The sequence below is a fragment of the Pogona vitticeps genome, chromosome 2 (genome assembly GCF_051106095.1).
Source record: "Pogona vitticeps strain Pit_001003342236 chromosome 2, PviZW2.1, whole genome shotgun sequence".
Classification (NCBI taxonomy): Eukaryota; Metazoa; Chordata; class Lepidosauria; order Squamata; family Agamidae; genus Pogona; species Pogona vitticeps.
Window position 1 is genome coordinate 142,479,714 of NC_135784.1, and position 27,121 is coordinate 142,506,834.

The 27,121-nt window shown below is 41.2% G+C and overlaps 1 long non-coding RNA gene and 1 other non-coding gene across 3 annotated transcripts in view; both read right to left on the minus strand.

Moving 5' to 3' along the window:
* Positions 1-26,294, minus strand: part of LOC110090085 (uncharacterized) — a 28,601-nt gene extending 2,307 nt beyond the window's left edge. The window contains exons 1-3 of one of the 2 annotated variants that reach the window (XR_012083859.2): positions 26,096-26,294; positions 22,525-22,667; positions 15,675-15,749 (exon numbers count right to left, since the gene is read on the minus strand). This is a non-coding gene — a long non-coding RNA (uncharacterized LOC110090085). Of the gene's footprint in view, positions 1-15,674; positions 15,750-22,524; positions 22,668-25,163; positions 25,297-26,095 lie in introns of those variants that run through there. The other variant, XR_002302328.3, reaches the window with a different exon arrangement.
* LOC140705223 (U1 spliceosomal RNA) lies at positions 2,053-2,210 on the minus strand. Its single transcript, XR_012084679.2, has one exon. It is a non-coding gene; the product is annotated as a U1 spliceosomal RNA (small nuclear RNA).
* Positions 26,295-27,121: the final 827 nt, after the last annotated feature.

Consider the following 27,121-nt stretch of genomic DNA (forward strand, 5'->3'; position numbering starts at 1 on the left):
GTTAGTTTTTCCAATTCTTTATTTCCAACTCGAGCATCTCCTGGAACTGCAATGCCCATGATCCAGACATTTCTTCTATTACTATTATGTCTGGTGTATTACGTTCTAGATGTCTATCATTCTGGATCTGGAAATTCCACAAGATCTTGATGTCTTCATTTTCTGACACCTTCTCTACCTGTTGTTTTTGTGGGTTTTTGGAGGCTGAGTCAACATTTGCTGTTAGCACTAATTTCTTAAATCTTAGGTTTCATAACATTAGTTTGGAGTGCTTATTCTTATACAGCAAAAATCAAGCCTTTGGTTTCTTTCTTAATGGCCATGCCCATGTTGAATTATTGTCAGCATTTCTCAGATGTTGTTTGTGTAGTGGCTTATTTTTCCAGCTGTTTAATTTATTCTCAAATGATTGTTTCTTATTCTAGGTGTTTGCTTCTGTTGTTTTCCAAATAGTCTCTATTTTCACTGCCTTAAGTAATCTTTCTCTACTTGTATTAATATTATCATTTAGGCTTATTTTTCCTCCTCTAGTATCTGTTGTACCTGCAATAACCCACGGCCTCCAATTTTTCAAGGTAACTATAATCCGTCCACATCACTTTTTGGACGTAAAGTGATGCATGTTCATTAGTTTTTCTGTTTTTCAATCCAATTCTTCTCATTCATTTTGAGTCCAATCTATTACTCCAGCTGGGTATCTAAATACTGGAACGGCCCATGTGTTTATGGCTCTGATTTTAAGATTTTCCACAGTCTTTTTATGTATTCCTTTTCTGTCAGATCTTTACCCTTTGTGTGCAGGATGTTGTCTGCTTCTAGTATTCCAAGGTATTTATAATTTCCATCACTTGATATTTATTTTATTATATCGTCATGATGATGATGATGATTTACAGAGTATGTTTCTAATTCACACACATACACTCTATATGTAGCATTTCTAACTCTGTTAAAATACAGCTGCATTAGCATGATACAAGTGGTTCATTAGCACCTCCAAAGAACACTTAAAACCATATATTGCTTGAAAACTAATCTTTGACACATCACTTGACCTGAGAAACACTCCCAGCAGCCCAGCCTTAATATGTGCCTCACCCTTTCAATGTGAGTGATCCAGCTGTGATTGTGCTGGTCAATACCTCTTCTCCTGAGTAGTGGCATTTCCTTATCTTCAGTCTGCACAAACACCTCCACTGTATTCAAACTACCTGAAACAGCCTCATTGCCATTCCAAGAAATAGCTGCACTATTAACTCTTTATCACTTTGAAGTCAAGGTGAGTGAAACCGAGATGACACTCCATTACCTTAAAAAGCCCTGCATCGGGTGATAGAAGGCTTTTCTCCTATGGTAAACTCCTAGAGGTGTGAAATGACGCTATTTTTTGCAACTTTTTTCAGCAACAACTGGAAGGTGGGACTTCCAGGGGCTGTGGAGAATGACTTGGAGGTTTAACAAAGCTTTCCATTTATTAAGGACAATTTAAAAACGGTCACAATAAATAAGACCACCATTAGTGCTTATAGATAGTGCAGTATAGGGAGGAGATATGATACAAAATAATTCAGTAGAAAGACAGTAGGAACATGCAACATACAAATGTTTTTTCATTACTGGAAATTACTGCCACCCAGCTCAGCAGACTTCATTGAAGCTTAAACCCCAACATATTAAAAAAATGTTCATCATTCCCCGATAGGGAATGCTTTGGATCATTATGAAAAAATCCATAGTTGGGCATCCTTCAGTCTCGAAAGACTATGGTAACGTGCTCTGTATGAAGGACTTGGAACAGCATCTAGTGTGGCTGAGAAGGCCAATTCAAGAGTGACAATCCCTTCCACACTTAGGACAAATACAATCTGTACCCCGTCTAGCTCTCTGATTTTGCTGCTTTCGTGACTGCCTCTTTGCCTCAGCCTGCTGGGCGAGGTTCTCTTCAAATTGAGAGAGGCCATGATGTACTGCCTGCCTCCAGGCTGAACGCTCGGATGTCAGGGTTTCCCATCTGTTGAGGTCTATTCCTAAGGCCTTCAGATCCTGCTTGCAGAAAAAATAGAATTTTAAAAAACCACCACAAATTATGCAGTCCAGTTTCCCACGTTTGGGGAAAGCACAGGGATCAGCACATCCAGAGTGCGATGGATGAGCCTCACTCTGCGAAAACCTCCTTCATGATCAAGATATATTCCCTCCCAGGGAAAATGACTTGGGGGTTGCAAGGAATTCTGGAGCCAGACTTTGGCCACCTCTGATCTTATAAATCTTAGAGTGCCTGAGGGAAAATAAGACACAAGGTATTCCTAAAGAAAACCTGGTCCACAAGCTGTGGAAGAATTCAAAAAATCATGACTGGTATGTGGAATCTGGATCAGGAGATGAACAGTTGATCAATCTAGTTATTTAAGAAAGAGTGTGTATGTCAAATAGCATTTATTATTTATTGCTTTGTCATTAATTTCCTTTTATGCTATTCAATATACAATATATTTGTTTCTAGCATATATTTTTTATTCCTTCCATGTACTTCTTCCTCTGCACTTCTCTTCTCCTTGCTACCTCTCCCTCAGGGCCAATTCATTCTGAAGTGCTGCCTATACTTTTCATGCTATGTGACAAATCCAGATGTCTATTTTGTTGTGTTTAATGAGCTCTGCGCAGTTCTGCTAAAGATCATGCATCAAGCTAAAATGTTGGCAAATTCTACTAAGGTACAGAGTCATATCCAATGATGTCTTTGCAATGCAAAGAACCCATTTCACCTACTGCTCACACCTACTATTATTTTGTAAAATCTGTGCCCCTCAGTACTAGCTCTTTGTGTGACACAAATTTTGGACCCAAAAAAGGAACAATGAAACATTTTATTCTTACTCACCCACCTACTCACGATACAACTGGATCAAAAGGTAAGCCATTATTTGCTATCTGACCAATCTCAGAATTGCTCTCATTTCAGTAGGGTGGATCTTTTTTTTTTTTTTATTTCTTCCCTTTAGGCAGCTGCAGATCTTATTTTGCATTACACCTTGGAAGCCAGTGGATTGTCTGCTTCAGTTCTTGTGCCATGGATGTCTGAGTCTCTCTTGTGAATTTGAGTGGCATAAGTCACAGTAACACTAGGAATAGGAGCAAATATTTCTTCCCACTTCTTTGTACTTTATCCTTTTTAATGCCTGCTACTGCTGGCTTTTATTTTTACAGCACTTTGCCTTCTTCTTTGCTTATGGTGCAGGACTGTGTTCCAGACAGGGTGCATGGCAAATGTGACACACAAAGCAGTGACCAGGTACTCTACCTACTCGGGCAGCAAAGCTACTAAGCAGGAGTATTTCCCCCCCCAAAAAAAAATTTTCCCTCATGTGCTATGCTTTATTTCCTTGGGCCTTGGGTGGGACACTTTTCAAATCTGTCATCTAAAAGGCTTCTGCATTGCTGCTGTGATGTTGCTTTACAACACAACCTCCCCACAAGCAAGCATCCTTTTTCCCTAACCTGTTTTTGTTTTTTGGCCTTGTGCCTAAGGAACTCTGAGTCTCATCTGAAGAAATAAATAATGAAGCAAGCAAGGAGCACTCTTCCCCCCCACACACACTCTGTGCCAACTGTAGGCTTCCCTCCCCTGCGGCATGGGACTGCTATAGGGATCAACCACCCCACAACCTTCAGGTTATCCATGGCAAGTCTCATTCAGAACTTTCTGTCTCTTACTGTTTGGGGGAGGCCTGGCCCAAAGGGAGCTCTTAATCTGATTTCAAGAAATAATAAGCACAAACAAATATTAAGCAAACCAGCAGCATCCTCTTTCCCACTCAGTGCCATTCCTAGGCTTTCTTCTCCTGTGGCCTGGGACTGACCCCTAAAGTCACACATGCTACAGGTGTCCATCATACCACAGCCTTCAGGCTTTCAAGAGCAAGCCTAGTTCTGCTTTTTCTGTCTCCAGGGGACTCAGGGTGACTGTCAACAAGAGGCAGGAGCTGGTCAAGGAATAAATTGCACAAGTCCTAGTAGGGGTGGGCAGGAAGAAAGAACAAAGGAAACAAATGGGAGCATTGACTGCACACTGAAGACCAAGCAGTAGTTAATGGCATTAAATTTCACATCCTCATTCCAGAACAGAGCCCTTTATTTTGCCTGTTTTCATATTTTGGCACTATTTAGACATATTCTTCAAAATATTCAGGGATAAATCAGATCAAATGGACTACAAATTGGCTCATAGGGAATCTGTGGTGATTTGTAAGACAAATAATTCAGGACAAAACAAAGCAGACAGTATTTGTATACTTTTAGATGTTAACTATACACGGAGAAATTACTGATCCTGGAAAAGTTGCCATTAAACTCCTAGAATGAGTAAATGTCTCAATTAAGCAGGTAAACTGGTGATGTCTGCACAGCTCTAAGCAGCAATTCTAACCTCATTCCTAGGAACACTGCACAGCATTGTCCCTTATAGCTGACAAAATGGAAACAAATGATTGGCAGCCACAAAACAGCTGCTTAAAAGCTTGCCAGGTAGTTGAAAGCTATATGAAATTCCCCTTGGATTTAATATTCTGTATATGAGCGGAATGTGTGTGTGTGTGTGTGTGTGTGTGTGTGTGTTTATGTGTAAATAGTAGTTAAGTGCAGAGGATTACACAGCAGAGTAAAGTTGCCATATGATAAACTTTCAAGTTGGTATTGTATAGATCTTGATCATCATCAAGTTCCAAATTTAGTCTTGAAGAAAAAAAAATAGGACACCTTTTATTTTGGTGTTTCACAGATCCCAGAAGTTGTGAAGGACAGCCAGACTTCATGTGCAGCTATTATTTGAGGGTACTACTAGATCACCATTCAATTTTTGGAATAGTGCAATCATTCATTATTTATTTATTTAAAATGTGTATATCCCATCTTTCTCCTCAAAAGGGAATGAAGGCAGTTTACAGTTTCCATCAACAAAGCATTTTGTTCAAGTTCTGCTATTTGGTTATCTTTCCTTGGCACTATTACCATTATTGCCAGATATCCCTCTGTTACTATTTCAGTCTCACAGGGCTTGCCTTACTTGCTCTCTTCCTGCACCACATTTCAAATAAATCAATTTTTTCCTGTCAGCTTTCTTTATTGTCCAGCTTTCACACCCATAAATGGTGGACAGAAATACAAGACTGTGATCTTGGTCTTGGCCTCCAATGACACATCCTTACATTTGTTCTGTTTTTCCCCACTAGTTCCTTCACTGCTGCCCTTCTTAGTCTCAGTCTTCTTGTAATTTCTTGGCTGCAGTCTCCATCTGGATTGATTGAGCCAAGGTATACAAAATCTTAAACAATTTCAGTTTCTTCATTGTCTAAGCTAAAGTTATGTACTATAGTTCTTCTGTATTTATGATTTTTCCTTCCTAATGTTCAACTGCAGTCCTGCTTTAGTATTTTCTTATTTTACTTTTACTAAAACTCGTTTCAAGTCATTGCAGCTTTCTGATAGTAGGATGGTGTGATCTGCATATCTTGAATTCTTGATGTTTCTACCAATTTTCACTCTTCTTTCATCTGAACCTAGTTTGGCTTTCCATATAATGTGTTCTGTTTATAGACTGAACAGAGAAGGGGATAAAATGCACCCTTTCTGAGACCCCTGCCTACAGGAAACCATTATGTGTTTAAATTTCTGTATCTGATAGACTAATTACATAGAAGATACAGACAATAACTGTAGCACAGCTTTTTGATAGTCTCTTTCTCAGCCTGTTCTACCTCTCTTTATCTGTCATGATGGTAAAGAGGCACTGCAGTTGTGCTGCCAACCAAAGAATACACAGAATAAATTTTGGATCTCATCCCTTTTTCACCACAATGTCAAGACACACTCTGGGAAGGACAACTGAGAAACAGTTTCTGTGCCTCTGAATGGCAAACACAAACCCATTCACCACGTCATCCATACATGATGACTAAAATTCTGCAGTGTGGATGATCCGAACAGGTCTGTTCTAAGGGTTCCAAATTAAAGAATGACAAAGACCACTCAGCCATGACAGATAGACGTTTTGGCAAAAAAGGAACAAGCTTAAGATTTTCTGCCATATAGGTATGCATCAAGTGTAATGTGCTGCCACAGCAAAATTCTAGGAATATCAGTTGGAGAGGATCAATTCCAGACCCTTTGTTCTGCCTCATTCCCTGAAGCCACACTTCTCACAGTTCCCTGAGAAGCAATTTACATATTTCTTTTATCTGTGCCTTTTAAGTAATATTCAGGGGTTGCAGCTGGTATGGAGTGTTGCAGAAGGACTGCTGTTAGAAGCTCACGGCATATACAGAATACCTCCACCGCTATTTGATTCAGGGCCAGCAAAATGAGGCATCTGCTTTGAGTGGCAGAATGCTAGGAGTGCCAAACTGCACTGACACCACACCCTGAGGGGCCATAAAACTGCTGCCTCTTCTCCATCCTACTCCTTTCCCTCTTTTCCCATCTCCTGGGCTCACTTAGCTGTCATAGTTATCCCCTTTGCTTGCATGCTCTTTCCTCTTGCTGCCATTGCTGCCTCCCCCTCCCTCTTCCCCTCTGTTGAAACACACTTGGGGGGGGGGACCAAAGCCAGAAGGCAATGACATTTGGTGAAAGAAGGCAGAACAGAAGTGGTGGCAGAGTTTGCCTCATCTCAGGTTGTGGTAGACCTTGGGCCATCACTGATGTAATCTGCATTCATTCTCAGACTGTTCCTGAGCACAGTTCAAGGTTAACTTTTAAAATATGTTTCATTTGGGACCTGGAGGCAGATTGGAATAGAATAGAATAGAATAGAATAGAATAGAATAGAATAGAATAGAATAGAATAGAATAGAATAGAATAGAATAGAGGCTGAAATCCCGTTACACCTCTCTGCAGACACAATGGCAATGACACAATGACCAGCAGCAAATCACCAGTGACAAAAACATATTGATGCTAGTTAAAGGCAATTATGGGATGCACACAACTTGTATACAAAGCAACAAAGTTGTGTGTACCCCGAAGTCCCCAAAGGAAACCATTGCTGTTGATTTGGCAGTGCTGTCAATATCATTGTGCATGAGAGCTGTGTGGCTGAATTTCAGGCTATATAATGTAGTATTTAACAAGCCCACGTCCTCAGCCTGTGTTTTCTAACAGTCACGGCTTGATGTGCAGCACATGCTGTCATATCTGCCTTATGCAGATGGAGGTTGCACTTCTAATCAGTGAAGCTGGCTGCCCTTCTTTGTGTTTGCATTCTGAAGAGCAGAGCCATTGAAACTGAGGCAAAGCAGAGGGCAAAATACTATCAACCAAACTAAGATTTCCTCCAGCATCCTTTATCCCTTGAGCAGTAATTGTTTGACAGAGCATTGATCACTTGACAGAATGTCAGATAACAATGGCATGCCACTAAATATAACCTGACATTAAATTCTGCAGTTTTAGTAGGGATTTGGAATAAAACTAGACACTTTTCTGTAGTGTTCGGTAAAAGGTAAATGTGGCATTTGCTGCTGACTAGGATGGAAGAGTTGCTATGACAAGGTGATTAATAACTCCCTTCATGTTTACTTCTGTGAACAGGAGCCTGCTTCCCACCCTTGACATTTTTTCCCCTGCCTCTTTAATGAATCCATTTAAAGAGGGTGGGAGAGATTTTCAGGAGCACAGAGAAGAGTGGTAGTGTGTACAAAGGGGAAACGCTGCCTGTGTTTTTAAGAAGCATTTGATTCTAAAAGAACGTAAGAACATAAGGGGAGCCCTGCTGGATCAAGCCAAGGGCCCATCTAGTCCAGCTTCCTGTCTCTCACCAGATGCCTCAGGGAGCGCATGAGACAATAAGAGTTCCACAGACTAATGACATCCTGAGTAAAGAAATATTTTATTTTGTCTTTTCTCACTCTCCCAGCACTCAATCTGAGTGGATGTCCCTGATACTGGTATTGTGTGAGAGCGAAAAGAGCTTCCCTCTCCACTTTATCCACCCCCTGCATAATTTTATATGTCTCAATCATGTCTCCCCTCAGGTGCCTTTTCTCTAGCATGTCAAGAGACCGGTCTCTCTTTCTTGACCCGAGCACGCATTTATCCAGTCGATGTGAGGATAACTGAAGTCCCCCATGATTACAATCCTGTCCCTCTTGGACACCTCCCTGATTCATCTCTCCATTTCAAAGTCCCCCTCAAGTTCTTGATCTGGAGGACAATAGCACACACACACCCCACTATCACATCGCTCCTTAGCCCTGGTAGTTTAACCCACAGTGATTCTATGATGGAGTCAGACCATCTCCATTCTGCTGGATTCTACCCCTCCTTTGACATAGAAGGGGCCACCCCACCTCCAACACACCCCTCCCTATCCCTCCTATAGACTGTTCTCCGAATTCCACCAGGTTTCTGTTATGGCCACTATATGTTCCAGCTCTCCTATCTTTGCTCTGACACTTCAGGTATTTGCATAAAAGCACCTGCGAATGGGGTCCCCCATGAAGGGCTGCTTGTTTGTTTCTTTTTTCCCCACAGCTTCTCATTCCAGTGGACCAACTATCACGTCCCATCATGCTACTAGTCCTAATTCCTACACTGCCATCACTTTGTGGTTCTCTACCCTCTCCACCCTCATTCCACAGCTCCTGTCGGCTTTCCCCGGGGATTCAATTTAAAAGCTGCTCTGCCACCTTTTCAGTGTTACACACCAGCAGTCTGATTCCATGTCCGTTCAAGTGAAGCCCATCCCTCTTGTACAGTCCTGGCTTGTCCCAAAACGTTATTCAGTGCCTAATGAATCTAAACCACTCCCCCTGACACCACCATCTCATCCATGCATTGAGACCCCTGAGCTCTACCTGCCTAGCTGGCCCTGCACATGGAACAGGTAGCACTTCTGAGAACACTACCTTTGAGGTCCTGGCTTTGAACTTCCTCCCTACCAACCTAAATTTGGCCTCCAGGACCTCACGGCTACATTTCCCAACATTGTTGGTGCTGACATGCACCACCTCTACTACCTTGTCCCCAGCACTCTCTACCAGCCTATCAAGATGAGACATGATGTCTGTTACCTTTGCACCAGGTGGGCAAATCACCCTGTGGTCCTCACAACTGTCATAGACCCTCACTCTACATTCCTGATGATTGAATCGCCCACTACCAGAAGACCCCTTTCCTACTCCCCATGAGGAGTATCCTCAGTGCAACTGGATATGGGCGCATCACCTGTAGAAAGGATCCTGTCTAGATAAAGAGCTAGGACAGGCTCTAAATTCCAGGAGGCCCAAAAGTTAAGGCTTCTGGGAAATGAACTTTCAGTCAGGAACTGAGACGTTGCATCACCTTTTTCTTCAAAACTGAACTGAAATGTTCTGTATTTTTTCATCCATTGAAAAACTAGTGTGTTGAAACTGTTTCATTTGGATTGTGTTCAGACACTGATATTTTGGAACATGTTGAATTTTAACCCCTCATATATTCTTTGACATGTAGCAGCAATGACGCTCCTTGCTTCTGTGGATTCAACATGGCACATTGGTTCACTATTCAGTAGATCAGCCAGAAATGTTCTTTATAACGAACTATTAATAACAAGTTGGTGTGTCTATGTATGTGGGGCAGAGAGGTGGTTTTATAGAACTGCAGAGCTGGAAGGGACCCTATGGGTCATCAAGTCCAGCCCCTGTCAAGAAGGCCCAGTGGTGAACTGAACTCCCAACCTCACAGCCAGAGACCTAAACCACCGAGCTATCTAGCAATCTTGCTATAAGGGGAGCCATCTGAACCTTTAAATACCTTCAGAGTAGAAAAGCTTTCCAATTCTTCCTGAAGGCAAGAAGGATGGGTTCCTTAAGATAATTATTTTTAGAAAATGAAATATCATTACCAAGAAACCTCAGTCCTTATCTCTGGTCCTCAAAGAAGCCACTGATGCAGTCCACCACAGATCTATAGGCTCTGATGAGAAAACTCTCTATAAATATTCTGGAAAAAGATCCAGACACACCATTTAGAACTCAGATATTTTACCATTCAATTCTCTTTCCAGAACACACTAAGACCTGGGATCAATTTTCAAATCATTGTTATGCTTCCAAAAGATAGTTCTCTGGCTGTTAAGACTGCCATCTGCTTCTGCTGTCACTAAATCTAGAGGATAGGCTTAATGTGGAATTCCAGTCTATTAAAATTATCCATCCAGCTTCTGCAGCGGCCTTTGCTATCCAACCATGTAATTCCACATTTCCTGTAAACCTTAACGGAAGGGCCTGTGCTGCCAGAATGCAGTCAACATTTAAATTCTTGAAGGAGAAAGAACCTAGAATTAAATATTTCTTCTTCTCCCTGTACATAGTAAGTAAAGGTTCCCCTTGACATTTAGTCCAGTCGTGTGTGACACTAAGGGGTGATGCTCATCCCCGTTTCCAAGTCATAGAGCCAGCGTTTTCTCCGTAGACAGTTTCCGTGGTCAGGTGGCCAGCGCGACTAGACACGGAACGCCGTTACCTTCCCACCAAGGCGGTACCTATTTATCTACTGTACTTGCATTTGCATGCTTTTCGAACTGCTAGGTTGGCAGGACCCTCCCAAAAGAGTGCTACAACCTTCCACCTAATAACATACAATATGTGCAGGAGATAGCATATTTTGTGGTACTCTTGAAGCAACTTCCTAGAGAACTAGGATTCATAAATCCCACTATTTGTTTTTCCCTATTTTGCCAAGGGCCCATAGGACCTAAATTACATGAATTAATTGCCACTAGAGTTGTAATTGTTGCCTTGAAACAAGATGTATTGAGTCTATTAAAGAAAAAAAAATACCCTGCAGTTATTTTCAGGTTTAAAAAACCAATCAACAATTTTAGAACTACAGTACCTTGAACAGAGACCTGAAGAACAAATACTCTTGTACTCTTCCAAAAGAAACTGCTAATTTTTTTTTCCTGGTTGTCACTGGAAGGTGAAAACATCCATGTTTTGCACAATCTTAGCTTAAGTTACAAGAACAGTGATCCTTTTTGCCAGGTCTAGTCCCTTTTACCTTGTCCAGTTCCATTTGCCCATGGCTCCAAGCCCTGGATAGGGTCTACAACTGCTGTTCTTAGACTGGCGGTGAACGAATATATTGGGCAGAACCTGTTCCAGCCAATTTGTCCTCTTCTCCTTCCCCAACAGGCCCATGTACTGCCACTTGTCCTTTGCAAAGGACACTAAACCACTGATGTTTAAATAAAAACATTCCCCATGATTGTACTAATGATTACTTGTGTTAACTGTAAGCAGCCTTGCAATGATTTGTGTCTGGCTTACTGCAACACCCTTGAGAATGACCTTGAAGATCCTTATCTTCAAGATAAGGATCTTCAAATCTTGAAGATCCTATCTTCAAAATTTCAGAACCTTATACAGAACCTTATACAGAAAACATATTACACCAATGGTAAAGGAATGGTATGGGCTGCTGATACACTTCTAACCTCAATTCTCGGATAAGTACGTATATTGACTCCTGTCAGTATGATCTGTCAGGGAAATTGTCCTCCATATACAGGAACAGCATCTTATACATCTTATATAGAATTATACAGATTCATGGGACAGGGTTATTCTGTTGTGGCTTCCCAATTGTGAGGTGTCCTCCCTAATCTGCACTGATTTTGGCCTTGTTTTGGTGCCAAGCTAAAACTACTTCTTTGGCCTGCTGACCTGTTTTGCACTGTTTCATAATTGTTCAAGTTATGTTATTACTTTTATTAATACCAGGTCCCGAGATCTCTAGGTATATATACAGTAGTTATCATTTTAATAGTCAAATGATTGTGGTAAATAATAAATAAATACAATAGCCAGCCTACTGCATGAGGGAAGGTCTCAAATGGAATTTTGCATCTTTCAGTTATTCCCTGGAGAAAGACAGCATGTTAACAGTAGGAAATGTGCTTTCAGGGTATATGTATGCACGTTTTGCTCATTTGGCCTAGTTGCTATAAAAAGCCCTGCTTGTTTACCCAATCTGAAAGGCAACTGTTATCATGAATTTCTTTCAGGCCAAAACATTCCAAGAGAATGCTTTCATACCAGACATAAAAGAACTAGGTGACAGCTTCACAATGACAACTCAGGAGCTCGGGTGGGATGGGGGTGGCAAGAGCGCATGTGTCTGCTCCAGAGAGGGGAAGCGGAGGGGAGTTGATCCTCTGGCTCCTCTTGCACAGAGAGCCCAGGATCCTTAGTGTATGGGATCTTACACAATGATATAGGCATCTTCTCTGCACTGATGTGCATTTTCAGTTTGAGAGCCTCTTGCAAAATTATGGGTTGGCAAAACATAGCACTGCACAGCCCATGATAAATAAGAAATCCTAGGAGCTGCAGTCCAACCAACAACATCTGAAAGGTCCATTCTTAAAGGTTTCTTGACCGGGAAAATGCTTTGATTTTCTGAAGAATTGTCATTTTGGATCTTTACTAAAAGGCCCTGTTGAACAACACAACACATTAAAGTTGTACCATCCTGTATTCCAACCCATTTTCCTTCTCAGGGGAAGGGAGGTAGATAAGAGCAATAATTCCCAAATTACGGAAAACAAAAGTATGTCCCTCAAAAAAAAGAGAGCAAGAGCAATCTACACTCTATTATTGTCAGAGCAGGGATGCCCCATGCAATCCTCCTGAGGGTTGTGCTGGGATGCTGTGGCACAGCTTATCCAATATACCCAAAGAGCACAATAGGAATCTCAGATCATCACCATTTTCTAGAAGGCAAAGTCCTGATCCTGGATCCTGACTAGCTGGATAACAGGCCAAGGGGGAAGGAGCTGATATACATGGGAGCCAACATGGAATAATGGTCATGTTAGAGCAATACTGCAGAAACACAGGTTCAACTTTCCACTCGGTCCTGAAGCTTCATGGGTTACTAAGGCTACTCATACTTTTTCAGCCTCACATAAGAAGATGTAGAAGAAGCATTCATGCCACTTGAGCTTCTTGGAGAAAGTATGGGACAACTTTTCCCAAAAAAATTAATATGAAATAATGAGGTCATGGTCTAATTAACCAGGTCCGCTAAAATAGCCAAGTTCCATATTTATCTTTTCAAATACAAAAACAGTATGTATCCATATTTCCAGTCATAAGAAATCAATAGCCCAAATCCTGTTGCTTAGTAAAGTAAATTGCACTAGAGTAGGCCCATTGAATAAATATTAAAGTAAATCACAACTAGAGTAGGCCCATTTGAATCAATGGAACACATGGAGGTGCTGACTCATCAAATTCCCATTATTCAATGGGCATAATCTTGCATAATTTAATATGCTAAACTACAGGATTTTGGACAATGTGTACTAAATATGAGACATATGGAAAATTCTGGAGCCAGCTGATCTTGGCTCCAGTTTCATGGGTGCTGTGAATCCATTATGGGGTTTAGGCTACACTTTACAGGAGCTTCTGTGGTGCTGAACCTATTAAGGGGAAGGATGCAGTTCAGAACCTTGGATAAAGTGAAAACTAAAATCCAGAGAGGATGAAACAGGGATAAAACTCCCCCGTTACAGAAGCTCCATTGGCTGCCAATCTGTTTCTGGGCACAATTCAAAGTGCTGGTTTGAACCTATAAAGCCCTAAAAGTTTTTAGCTTATAAATACAGTATTGTATAAGCTGTCTTGGGTCCTTTTAAGGAGAAAGGAAGCATAAAAACAATAAACAAACAAATAAAATAACCACTGGAGTCACCACTGGCTGCCACTGACTGGAATGATTGGTAATAATACGTGAGCTTAAAATATGTTGACCTGTGGACTCAGAAGCAGCCTAACCAGACAATGGCTGGAGGGTCATGGCGCAAAAAGCAGCTGTCCTCTCCATTAGCTGTAACAGTTGATAGAAACTCTTTCCTCTGTCTGCAGTGAAGAAGACACCCCCGAATGGGTTAAACCTCTATTGAAGCATGTCTCCTCCTTTGTAGACATGAATGGACTTGTCTGCAAGTAAGTTTTCCTGATGATCCAATCTGTGAGAATATCACAGAGCCAAAAGTCTTTTAAGAACTGGCTTGCCTTTTCAAAGAAGTCCCATCTTAAGTATGGAGCTTTGCCACACGCTGCACACAGTGATAAAAAGGAGGAAAATGAGGGGAAAGTCTGTAGCTCACTATCAGTTCTGCTCCCCAGGGTGCGCTGCTGAAGGCCTTCAGTCCAAATACGTAGTAGTGCCACTACCATCTTAAAAAATATATGGAGTGGGTTTTTTTTTTTTTCATTTTAGCACTCAGCAACAAAAGTATTGTGAGGTTTGGTTGAATAAAAAAATCCCAAATTGCCTATTTATATGAATCTATGGCTCAGGTTGGTGGCTGTCCCAGTGAAATTGTTTTGGCATTCTTTTAATTTATATTTCTCACACACGGTCAGAAACTGATTAAAATTTCCTGAATCAATTTCTCTCACTAAGGAACTCATCAGGGTCCCTGCATGTTTTCTGCTTTAATGAATTCACTTCATTTTATCAATTAACTAGCATTTAGAACCAGAAGGAACCCAAGCAGAGGTTATTATGCTCCATTTTCTCCTGGAAGTTCTTTGTATGCCACAAATACAGATCCTTCCATTGTAACGAGTGATGCTGCCAAATCAAAATTAGTTTACTCATAACTCTAATCTGGCGTATTCGTAACTGTTGAATGCATAAACAGCCTTCATTTAGTGACAATCAATTTTAATCTTTCCTTGATTCATACCAAATTAATTTTTACATTCCGTGCAATCTCCTGTGTTATCTTGCATGGCTTAGGGGGGATCATGTTCTTATTAAAACAGAGAGCTATCCCCAGGAAGCAAATTATGCTTACTTTCCGTAAAGCTCCTGGAAATAATGTTACATGATCATATTGTGCTACTTCTAGGTACAAATCCAGAGCCATTATGAATGCACACAAGCAAGGCCTGTACGTACTTCCTAGCCTCCCAGAGATCGCTTCCCCCTTTAGAAAGTTAAAGCATATAAGAAGTTGGTTAAAAGGACCTCTTTGTTTAAACTTAACAATGCTGGATTTGTAAATTATAAATTATGACGGTATCACCTATCCCTAACTCATGCTTTCTACCAAATTTTGGTACTTGAGCATGGGTATTATTGAGTATTCATTTTAATAAACAGTGAATTTGCTTAAGATGTTAAAATCTGCAATATTTTTAGACATCAAAGTATCAGCTATAGTGCAGCTGAAGACAAAACACTGTAAAAATAGATTTATTTTCCTTCAGATTCCTATATATGGAAAGTGTTTTGTTCTGTTTTGTTTTTTGGCAAGTAAACATGGTCTGCAAACAGAGGACATGAGAAGACATGGGTTTCAGCTCTTTGAGTTTCATTGTTATCAGGGAATTTACTAAAAAGTTCTTACCCTGCTCATAGGCAATAATGAATCAATACTAGGTGAAATGAAAGCATGTACTTCTAACCACAACAGTCCTGGAAGTGCTAGGAAAGAAATAAGTCACAGTGCAAAGAACTGAGATCTGGCTAAGTCTACTGTCTAAGTGGGAAAAACAAATTAAAGGGAGAATCACTCCAAGATATATAAGAGATCCTGCTGGAGAAAGTTTTGAAGCCAATTCACACATACAAAAAAATCAAACTTCAGCAGCACTTGCTCTGGGGTGTACCTCACCATCTGACAATCTGAGAAAGCATGGGAATTCTCTGATGCTCCAACCACTACTCTTGGATTTGGCAATCCCAGTCACTGAAAAAAAAAAACACTCATTTAGGTGACATAAATGAAATGAAGTGAATAGACCCCTGCCAGTCAGGATGGACAAATAGCTGAGTGCGCCTGCAGAAAACTATCCCATTAAAGTCAAGCTTTATCTGTCCCTTAAACTTCATGTGTGGCCAACATGTTCTTCAATCTTCATATAAGATGGCAGAAAGTCATAATCAGCAACAGGTCATATCGTAACTTCTAAGTTATGTCTAAAATCAAATTTATCAAAAGAAGAATGATGGAGATTGTATGCAAACTCTCTCTCTGCCACACAAATGCAAACACAGCAACTGAAATTCAAAGCAAATAGTGAAATGAGGAAGAAAGGGGTAGACGTATCCTGAATCTTTTCAACATTTCAGATTCTGATCCACTTGCTTACAGGAATTGCTTTGCAGGCTAAAGTGGTTTGTGTTCTATCCACCTATGCTAGCTAGTTTTGTATGAATTTTAATACTTTGTCCCAGCCCATGCAGCAACATTCTCCATATTCTCTTAGTTTTTCACCAGCACAGTCCTATCTAAGGCCTCAAAAATGTCTTGCAAATTGTTCCAACCATCTCTTTTCCTCACTCAATTCAGACCTACTGAAATGCATATTACAGGAGTCCAGCAGCATAGCTCCAGTCTGATCAAACATTTTCTGTTGCAGGCACCATTATAAATATAAGAAGCAATGACCTAATGTTGATTTGATAGTGTCTCTTCCTCACATGCATTCTGATTCTCTTCCGTCTTATTTTCTTGGGTGGTTTTCCCAGGGTAATCAGAGAAATACAATTAAGAGACATTGCCCTGGGCCAAATTTGATTTTGGCTTCATTCATGGGTCTCTTAGAGCAAAATCAAGGTGTGTTAGTACTCCACATTTGCTCTTGGCTTTCCAGCAAAATGTGAAGGAATGGTCAATTATGCCTTTTCTTTAAAAGGTTGAAATCCAATAAGTCTGATACTTTCTATCCTTATTAAATTAATCAGTCATTTGCCTGAACTTGTTAATGGGCCGAAAAAATGCATTCTTTCTCCCCTGGGCAGCAGCCATTTCCTGCTATTAGCAATCGCATTCAGTATCTGTTATAAAAAGTAAAGAATGTCCTATATATTTGCGAAGGTTTTTACGGCTGGGATCTAATGGTTGTTGTGGGTTTTTCGGGCTCTTTGGCCGTATTCTGAAGGTTGTTCTTCCTAACGTTTTGCCAGTCTCTGTGGCCGGAATCTTCAGAGGACAGCACTCTGTGCTCTGGTATAGTTGGCTTTGGGAGTGCCCAAAGCCAACTACACCAGAGCACAGAGTGCTGTCTGAAGATGCCGGCCACAGCTGGGATAGAGAGTTATCCAGTGACCTATGCAGCTTCCAAAATTAAAAAGTAGTATGTGAAAAATCTCAAGAAAGCAGAGATACTGAAACAAGAGAATCTTATTGAGAAAATAGGGGAAGTAACAAAAATGGGTATTCTGTCAGATGGGCTGAAAGACTGTTCAATTCAAAAGGAAACTGAATGATGGGATGTATTGTATAAATGGCTGCAGTTACTAGAGAGTGTTTGCGTAACATAGAATTAAACTAAAATTAAATGATAAGATGAAAGCAGAAGGGTAATCAAACTGTGAAAAAGCAAAAAGTTGATTTGTTATTGCAATATGAATTGATTGGACGATGGTATACTCTGCATTCTCCTATCCCCCTAACCCTTTTTCCCTCTTCCCTATTTCCCCTTACTTTTTGTATTCCCTACCCTGTCCTTAAATAAATACTATAAAAAGAAAAGAAAAAAGAAAAAAAGACGCCGGCCACAGAGACTGGCGAAACGTTAGGAAGAACACCCTTCAGAACATGGCCAAAGAGCCCGAAAAATCCACAACAACCATAAAGAATGTCCCTTAGCTTTATTTGTGGCTATCTATATGCACGGCTGTCTACATGTGGAACGTGAATCCAGGAGTGAGATGGCTAATCCAGGAGTGAGATGGCTAACCTATTTCAGCAGAAACCTTTCTGAATGACACAAAACTAAATTTACCAAATACAGTATCTCTAGTAAAACAACATGTTTTGTAGCACAACTCAATCTAAACTGAGTTCAATGGGATTTCTCCTGAATAAGGAAACCTATGACCCAGTTGAGGTTGCTCCATTAGAGCAAACAAGGCCTTGTCCCACCTCAAGTTGCCTCAGACAAGGAGATTAATCCTACCAGATGTGAAGAGTTAGGGTCCCATCTGTTATTGAAGCAGAATGAATATGAGTAAATAAATCATCTGTCCAGCTTTGGAGCCAAACAGGAAAGCAACGGGAGGTTGCCTTCTAATATGGAGGCCAGGTATAGTTTTATGTCCCTCATCTTAGAGGGTGACTGCATGGTCAATTACTGCAGGATTCCCTCTGCTTATTAAAAAAAATCATTTTTAACTGTCTGCACAATATAAAAGGCTGATTTGAATTGGTCCAGCCTATTTACTGCCAAAGCAGCTTTTTCCTGCCTCCAGAGGGCTACAACGTTTTGATGACAGGAGGTTCAATAAGGCTTTCCCCCCTCAAGATGTTGTTGTAAAGACGGGGGTAGGGCACATCTCTAGCACCAGCATTCCCCTCTCTCCACAAAGCCTCTACTCCTTCAAGCCTCTTCTTCTTCTTCTTTTAAACAGCTTCCCACCTGGCTGGGCATGATGTGCAGGGAGGGGGAGACATGCAAAAACAAAGCACTGTGAGTAAGGTTTGCTGTGAAGCTGCTTTGTTCTTTAAAGCTCGGGGGATGGAATCTAAAAACAAACAATGTGGAAAAGGTACTTCATAGAATACAGAACATCAAATGTCTGAATAGTAATTTTCAAAATGCATCATGATTCACAACTCAAAAATCATTCAACTGGGATCACCCACTTTCCACCACTCATCAACCTTCCTTTACTTTCAAGTAACACATGCAGGAATTGCTGATCACTGGTGACATAAACAAATTTAAACTAGCTCAAAACTATATGCCACTAGAGATCAGTAACTTCTGTAATTACTAGCTCCCTCCCCTTGTAATGTCTCCTGACTCTCACTGAAACAGCATGCCATCAGTACCCCTTAGCAGTAAGAGGGAACTTGGGGAAGGAGAGAAGCAGGGAAATGGCCCAGAGAAATGAAGAAACTATGTGAACAGAAATGAATCCAAAGGAAGATAGGAAAAGAAGGCCAAGATCGAGTGAGGCGGGCTCACATAACAAAAAATAGCTACTCCTTTTGCATTCTGAATCCTACAAACGTCTTGCTGCATATCCAAAGGACCAGTGGCTATAGAGAATTCTGTTAGTAGCAAAATTGTTTTGAAGCACTCATTCCCCTCCTTCTTACAGACCTGAATGCACACCTGACAGCCAGCATATGCACACACATATGAATTGCTGAGGCTCGTCAACTTAACTGGCAGACACTGATAGACTGTTATTTCAATTTTGATTTGTTCAGGCATTTTCTATGATCTGCAGAATCAATTGCCACTTTAACATGTGAGATATCTATTGGCAGGCATGGAGGGAGTAATCAGCAGCTACTGACAGTTTCCATTAGTCCTGGTACTACCATGCAGGGTAGCCATGATGAAGTATCAGATTTCCAACTTTTTTTTTAAATAAGCTATAGGTAAACAAAGAAACAAAAATGGCCAGTTTGGACACTGGGACGAGACGTACAAACCCAGCATTCAATACAGCTGTGGAATGGTGAGGGGCAATGCCCTAGCAATGTACCTGTCAACTCCAAGGATGTCTACCATGTAGTAAATGGGTAGCTGTCATCAGAGAGTTAAACCCATGTGTGTATGCATAGGCTCTATCCTCCCTAACCTTCTTTCCCCAAGTGCTTCCCTCCTGCCACTAAGTCAGTTCCTCCTGTCTTTAGCCCCATATCAAGTTTTGCCCCCATCTTGATTTCCCTTTGGAGTGTAACCCCATGACTATATTTACACTGCAGAGCTACAGTAATTTAGTGCCACTTTAACTGCCATGACTCCACTCTAAGAAACCCTAGGATTTATATGTGGCTGAAACCTGTAAAAGCTGAAATCTTGTCGCGTAATGTCATCATACAGCAGAAGGGTGATGACGTAATGGGGAGGGGGGATTTTTGGTACTTAAAAACTTCCTATCCTTTTTTTCTTTCCCAGCTCATGTGCCATATGATGAAACAGAAATACAGGATAGATGAAGAAAGTTTTTAATTACCAAATAAATAAATAAATGCCCCCCCTGGTTGATGCTACCAGTGGGGAGAAATGTTTTAGATAATTAAAGTCTTCCTCCTCTTCCTAAGTGGTTCTCACAGCTTCCACACATAAGGAATAATAAAGGAATGGTGATAAATTAATAGCATTTGGGAGGGTTCTTCCTAAACTTTACATTTAATAGTTTTGTGCGGTCAAGTTGATTCTGACTTCTGGCAAGGTGGATTTTTCTGGGTATAAATTACTCGGTCGTTTACTGATCTTCCCTTCTGGAGGCATCCTCAGACCATGCAACTTATCCAATGCTGCCCAAGTGGCATGGCATACAGCCCCACACACTATCATCCGTTGCAAGTGAACCCTCCGCCACAAGGAACAGTGGTGGTACGAATTCCCAGCCCAACCTCCAAAGCGAGGTGTTCAACACTACAGCACTACATCCCTATTGCAAAAATAAAAATAAAATAAAAAATAGTTTGTGTGCACCCTGGACTACTGCCTGTCAGATACACTAGATGTCACTAGAGGCAAAAACAGAAACACAGAACTAGGCTGCCAGATTTGGAACATCATGAACTAAGAGGAAGCACATGAAAGTCGCACATCGACGCCTTTGGAGCAAAGCCTCTACCTTCAGCTGAGATCTGAAACTTGAAAAATAAAAGATTTGCTGAGCCGCAGCCACACAGCAGTGTCAGCTGCAATCTCAGCCTAATTTCCCAGTTGTGCAATCATATCTTGTAGCCTAGAAACCTCTGCATTGGTTGTTTATATGTATGAGATCTTTCTCGGCTCTATTTACTTTAAAATATATGGTACAGAATGTCCCATGAGTAGCATTCAGTAGCCAAGCTATTTCCCCCATTATTGAATCATGCAGAGAGGCAGACCAACTTTGAAGCTTACTAACAGCAGTGAGTGGAATTAGTACCTCTTAATCCAAAATGCAGGAGATCACACATGGTCTGGTTTAATCTCTTATCTTGACAGTAGCAATATCTGCATACATTATCAGGGCTAATTGCACTGAGAGGTTATCTTGGCTAAAACCTCAGTTTTCCTAATCGCAGGTGCATAGATCTTCAAGCAGTTCTCCTAGGCCAGAGTTCTGTATTATCTCTTATTTGTAGCATATATTATTTTTTCCTAAGTCTCCAGCATTTTCAGGGCTGTGAGAAGAAGTCTAAGTTTGTCTTTGCTATCAAGAACTTGGAAAGCATTGCCATTGCTAATGGATAGATGACTGGCATACCATAGGTTTCTGATTATATTACAAACAGATTTTAGCTTTTCAAGGTTAGAAAAGATGCCTAGCTGATCAGAGAAACTGTCTTCAGCCACACTGATATGGGCAGCAGTGGGAGGCAGGGAAAACAGTGCCCTCCATAGCACAAATTGCCTCACACAGCTGTAGATTGTGGGAATGTCACGGCTGCTCAGGTTGTGATTGGTTAACTTAAGCCATTGTGTATTGTTCAATATTTGAGTGCTATGGGGCCTTCCTCTCATCTCCCTATGTGTCTTTGTGTCACTTTGCTCATGGACCCTCTTCTGTGAGACTCACATAGTTTGGTATATACAGAACAGAAACTGTACTTTAAAAAAAAAGCTGTTGCCCTTTCTGCAGTCTGTTTTCTTTTCTCTTCACATTTTAATAAATCCCACTTAAAATGAACTGTAATAAACCTATCTTCCCAGAAATATTGAGTGGGCTGATTAGTACCGCATCCAACATTTTGCATACCTCTTCACTTTCTGCCACTGGTTCTTGCCTAAGATTAAAAAAACCAGTAGGTGTGGTTGGCTTGTTTCCTTGACGCTCAGAGACTCCCTGTAAGGTCTGGACGCCTCCAACCAAGAAGTATCAGTACCTAGCCAGGACTGATATTTGCCCTAGAAACCACCTTCTTCAGGCTTGAGGAGCTGAGGGCAATGCTGTTTGGCTTGTCCAGGCTCTCTCGTTGCCCCTTTTTTTCCTGTTTTGGGCATCTGATAGGCTATGTCTGCTCAAAAGTCTAAACTAGGCATTAGGGCAATATGAAGTCCACACTGATTAAGGCTATAGTCAAGGGTTGCATAATTTAAATTTACCAATGTGTTTTATATAAATTATTTTACTTTAAAGAGCTATGGAGCCCTTTCTTTTTGACTACTGCAAACCAGCCCTTTCTCACTTTACAGCATCCATTCCCAATCCTATGAACACTTTACATAAAGACCTGAAGCTTACTTGTTAAACAAAAAATAAGATTTCAGGTATTCTGTGACAGTATCAAAATTCATTTCAATTCTTTGGCTTATACTGAATTGTACGGTAAGCATAATGGAATATTATGTTTAGCCTCAGATGGCTTCAGAGGATAATGCTTACTTCTTGAGTTCAATCATTTCCTTACTTTTATAAGGATACCTGGAAGAAAAATCTTTAAATCAATATAAATGAACTTTCGTACCAGACTTGCCAGTATAACAAATACTCGCAGATCTATGCACTGCCTTGGGAATGTCTGTTGATACACCTCATTGTATTCCTTTATGCAAACTTACAATAGTTTGGTTTCTATGTTGGCAGAAGTACTCTCTCTTGCCCATCTGACCTAACAATCCAGCTTTTGCCGCAAATACCACTGCAGTACACTCCAACTTCCAGACGAGGCACTGAAGCTTTGAGGATGAATCTCTTTTGCCACCTAGTGGGAGAAAAAGTTTATGAGTTCTGCATAGTGAGGGGAATAGAGCAAAAATGATTTTTTTAAAAATAAAGCACAAAAAAGACGCACTTCTGCCCTCTACGAAAGTGAAACCAATCTATCCCAATTTCCAAGGGTATATAATAAAAATTATAGGATTTAATTTTGCTTTAAAATATAAATATTAGAAATTTGACAATACTGTCAGTTATGTCAAATTGCAGAGATGCTCAGTGTTGTATTTAAAAAACAACAACAATGACAAGAGCGAAAAATTCCATTGTGTGTAAGAGACAATCAGGGCCTAGGCCATGGATCAAGTTATCAAGGTAACAGGAAAAAATGTGGAGATGGAATCACCTTTTGTATGATTCATATATGCTGCAATTTAAATTTATGCTGTTTGGATAAACATAAAAATGTAGCAGCAGGGATTCAGTTCCCTTCCTTGAGTTTATAAAAATGTTTTAAAACCAACAGTGTTGCATTTGCAGGTTTAGCCATGGCTGACACACCAAAATCCAGAGTTTAGGCAACACTGGATGGGAACCAAAAGGCTTACTTTGCAACTTAAAGTTTTATGGAAGATTGCAACAGTACAAGAGCTTCACCAAATACAGGAGCTCACAAGATGAATGGGCTTGTTACTGTTGTCATCATAAGAGTTACTTAACTGTAACTAAGGTTCCAGCCATTGCTAAAGGGCCTAATTTGCCTAAAGCTGTAAACCTTACAAACAAGGATGAGAGGTTACTAGAGAGCAATCCAACTATACTCCATGCTTCTTAGAAGTTCAATATATCATACAATACAAAAATACCATACATGTCCTTTAACTGCAGATAGCAAAAACTGAATCTTGCACCTTTATCATACTATACTATTGAGCTAAATTATTTCCCATGCACCAGTTTGGGCAAATCTGTCCAACTATTGTATTCCCCTGAAAATAAGACAGGGTCTTATATTAATTTTTGCTCCAAAAATGCATTAGGGCTTATTTTCAGGGGATTTTTTTTATGTACAACAATCTACATTTATTCAAATGGTCATGTCATCTTCTGGTTGCTACACAATGGTGGAGGGCAGAGTTTCAGGTAACTGGGGCTTACTTTTGGAGTAGGGCTTATATTGCAAGCATCCTGAAAAAATCATACTAGGGCTTATTTTCAGGTTAGGTCTTATTTTCAGGAGAACAGGGTACATAGAGCAAAAAAACAAAAAATGTTTCTTTCATTTTACATAAACTACTACTGAGCATCCTCCTTTCCTCTGTCACAGAAACCAAAGTCTTGTAATGGTGTGTTGAGCTTCCCAGGGGACATTTGACTGCTGCTCCCATCCGTCCCAGGCCAACAGCAAGAAATGGTAGGATCAATCACTGATGAGCCACTGTGGTGTAAAGATTAAGAGTGTTGGACTGGGACTTGTGAGATTCAGCTTCTGGTGCCCACTGAGCCACAAAATTCTGTGTAGCGTTCAGCCCTGCCCTCACCTGTCCATCACAGCTGAGCAGTGGAAAAGGAGCCAATGAGTGAACGGAAGGTGGTGCTAAAGGGGGAGGGGCTTGGATTAAAAGGTGTTGGACTGGGACTTGTGAGATTCAGCTTCTGGCGCCCACTGAGCCACAAAACTCTGTGGGTAACCTGGGGCCAATCACATGCTCTCAACATGACCTGCCTCACAAGGATCTTGTGAGGGGGGATGAGGAGAGGAAGCCATGGATTCTACCTTGTACTTGGAGAAGAAAAAGTAGGATACTAATAAATAATAGACACGTTATGAGAATTGCTCAGTATCATCTGGAAGTCCAGAAATCACCCAACTTTTTTTTTTAAAGAAATGTGACATTCTGGACAATTATGCCTATGTTTCTTTTCTTTTCTTTTTTAAATGACTTTTTTATTATTAGCTGTGTCAAAACAAATGTTTGTGCTAGTTGAGTTGTCACCGTTAAATACATTCTGCACTAAAATTTACTTTCATCTCTCTCTGTCTACACACCACCCTAATACTAAGTACCAAAGCTCCTGTGAGGTCAGTTATCTATACATCTATGGCATTGGATTATACTGTGGATTATGTATCTACAAAAGCTCAAGCTCAAATAACTCTGTTATGAAAGATGCTACAGGACTCTCTTTTACATATTAAAGACAACAGCAAAACAAACAAACAAACAAAACAAAAGCAAAAACTCAACCCCCCCCCCCGTCTTAAAGACGGTTATATTTCCATGTGAGCTTGCATGGATCAAGTCCTCTTCCTCAGACTCTTAGGTATTAATTATTACTATGTTTTCTTATGGAATTTTCTAAACTCCACCTTTTACCGCCAATGTGCTCCAAAGGCAACTAGAAGCCCGCTTAACTAATACTGTATTTAGTTATTTGCTCTAGTGGCCATGGTCCAGCCTCACCAAATATGACCTACACAGCGAGAACCAAAGAAAAGCAACTTCCACGTCCCCAGGGGAGTTAACTGAGGAAACCCGACCTTTTCTGCCACTGGGTCCAGGTAAGGCTGTCCTCTCCTTCTGCAACCCACGGACTAATAGTGGCTTTCCGTTTGGACACTCCTTGGTCGTAAAAGCACCCACGGTAGGCAAGGCCAGGAAAAGGGAAAAAAACGGCCAGCCCCCTTTCGCTGTGGCTTGTGAGAGTTGTTGACTGATATCCCTCAGCAACGGCGTCAAATGGCTCTTCTCCTCCCGCCGGAACGACCGAGCCAACGCCACTCATAAAGAGGCCGGCAACGACGGCAGCATCTCTAGGCGAACTTAGAACACCTTACAATGGAAGGGCAGGAGAGGGCTTTATTTGTTCATCCTGTTTTATTTTAAAAAAACAAAACAAAACAAACCACTCGTCTCCTACGCTGCGAAGGGTTCTGAAGAAAAGCGCACCTGGGACACAAGAACAGAGTTTAGGCGGCGTGGGAAACGGCAGCAGCTCGCAGACCACCTCGAGCCGCCACTCGCCACTCTCCGATTGGTCTTCTTTCCTGTCCGTTTAGACACAAGTCCTGCCCCCTTTCCTGAGACCCCCCCCCATCCCACCCCACCCCACCCATCCATGCGCACACACCTCTCCCACGTGGAACTGTAAGCAAGGAGAACGTCTGGGGCTTGTTTATTTTCAAGAGGTATCGCCCCAGACCCACTAAAAGCGCTAGGATTCCAGTGACTTTGTACCACCGCCACCACCGCCATCACCGCCACCCTAAAATAAGGGGATGAACCCGAAGTATCAACGCAAAAGCAAAACATATTAAAAATTACCCCTGCTGATGTCGGCCCAAAGTGAATATTGTACAGTGTATTATCGCAGAGTTATGCCTGCAGCTCGGGTAAAACTGGCTTGTTGGCAGCCCTGCAAGATAAGCCATTTTATGTGGTGCCAGATGTGCGCATGATGGGGCTTACTCACAAAGTAGTCTGTATCGTTGCTGTGTTTAGGTTAGAGGTGTTTCTGAGGCCGTTTCGGATTTCCAGCCAAAAATCTCGAATACCTCATCTTGATTCAGTTTGGGTCTGGGAATCAGGTGGCTCTCCAGATGTTGCTAATGTGCAATTTCCGTCGGTCCTAACGAGTACAGCCATAGAGAGGGTGGGAGATGTAGTCCAGGAACACTTAGAAGACCATATTTCCTTGCTGTAGGCCATCAAGTCAAGATCAACTTATGGGAATCTTATGAACTAATCACCTCCCAAACTCAGGTCTTGCAAACTGAAGGCTGCAATAAACTAAAGGTGAGTGATGCCTTTATTCGATCATTAAAATTCCAGCAGGACCCTTCTTCTGGCTCTTCCTTGCACTGCATTGAGGGAACAGGGAAAGAAAGAGAGTGTCCAAACGTTTTCTAGACCAGGGCCAGTGTCTTGCTCATTATTGAGCCGTGTCTGGATCTCCAAGCCTAGAACCTCAAAGGATGGTGCTCTGATAAGGTGCCAGTCGCGTGTCTGGTCATGCACCATCAGCTGCTTATCAGATTGCTGCGGCAGCTTTCACAGGGGGAGCTCCGCGAGTGTATAAATATTGAAGAGGATAGTGGCTCGGGGATTGCACTATCAGGATATCTGTTAAGGTAGCATCCCAAGGTGGAGACTCCAAATTTGCAGTATCAGCTAGCTTGAGGTGTCAAGTTTCATTTGAGACCACGTCGGAGACTAAATGCGCGCAAGGTGCAGCCTGGTGGATTTGAAGACTTGCCTGTTTTTAATATTTTAGTCAGCCAATAAAGTAATTTCCTACCTTCCCTTTTAAATTTTGCACAAAGCCCATGCGACTTTTTCATTTTTATTTTTTGCCGACGCAAATGGCTTGTACTTCTAAATTAACTAAACATTTAAACAATCCAAAATGTTAAAAGTTTCACTTTAAAGATGTTATGGCATGACCACCATTCTCGGTTGCCCGAGTAAATTTCCTCCGGACCGGTCACGCCGGTGCCCG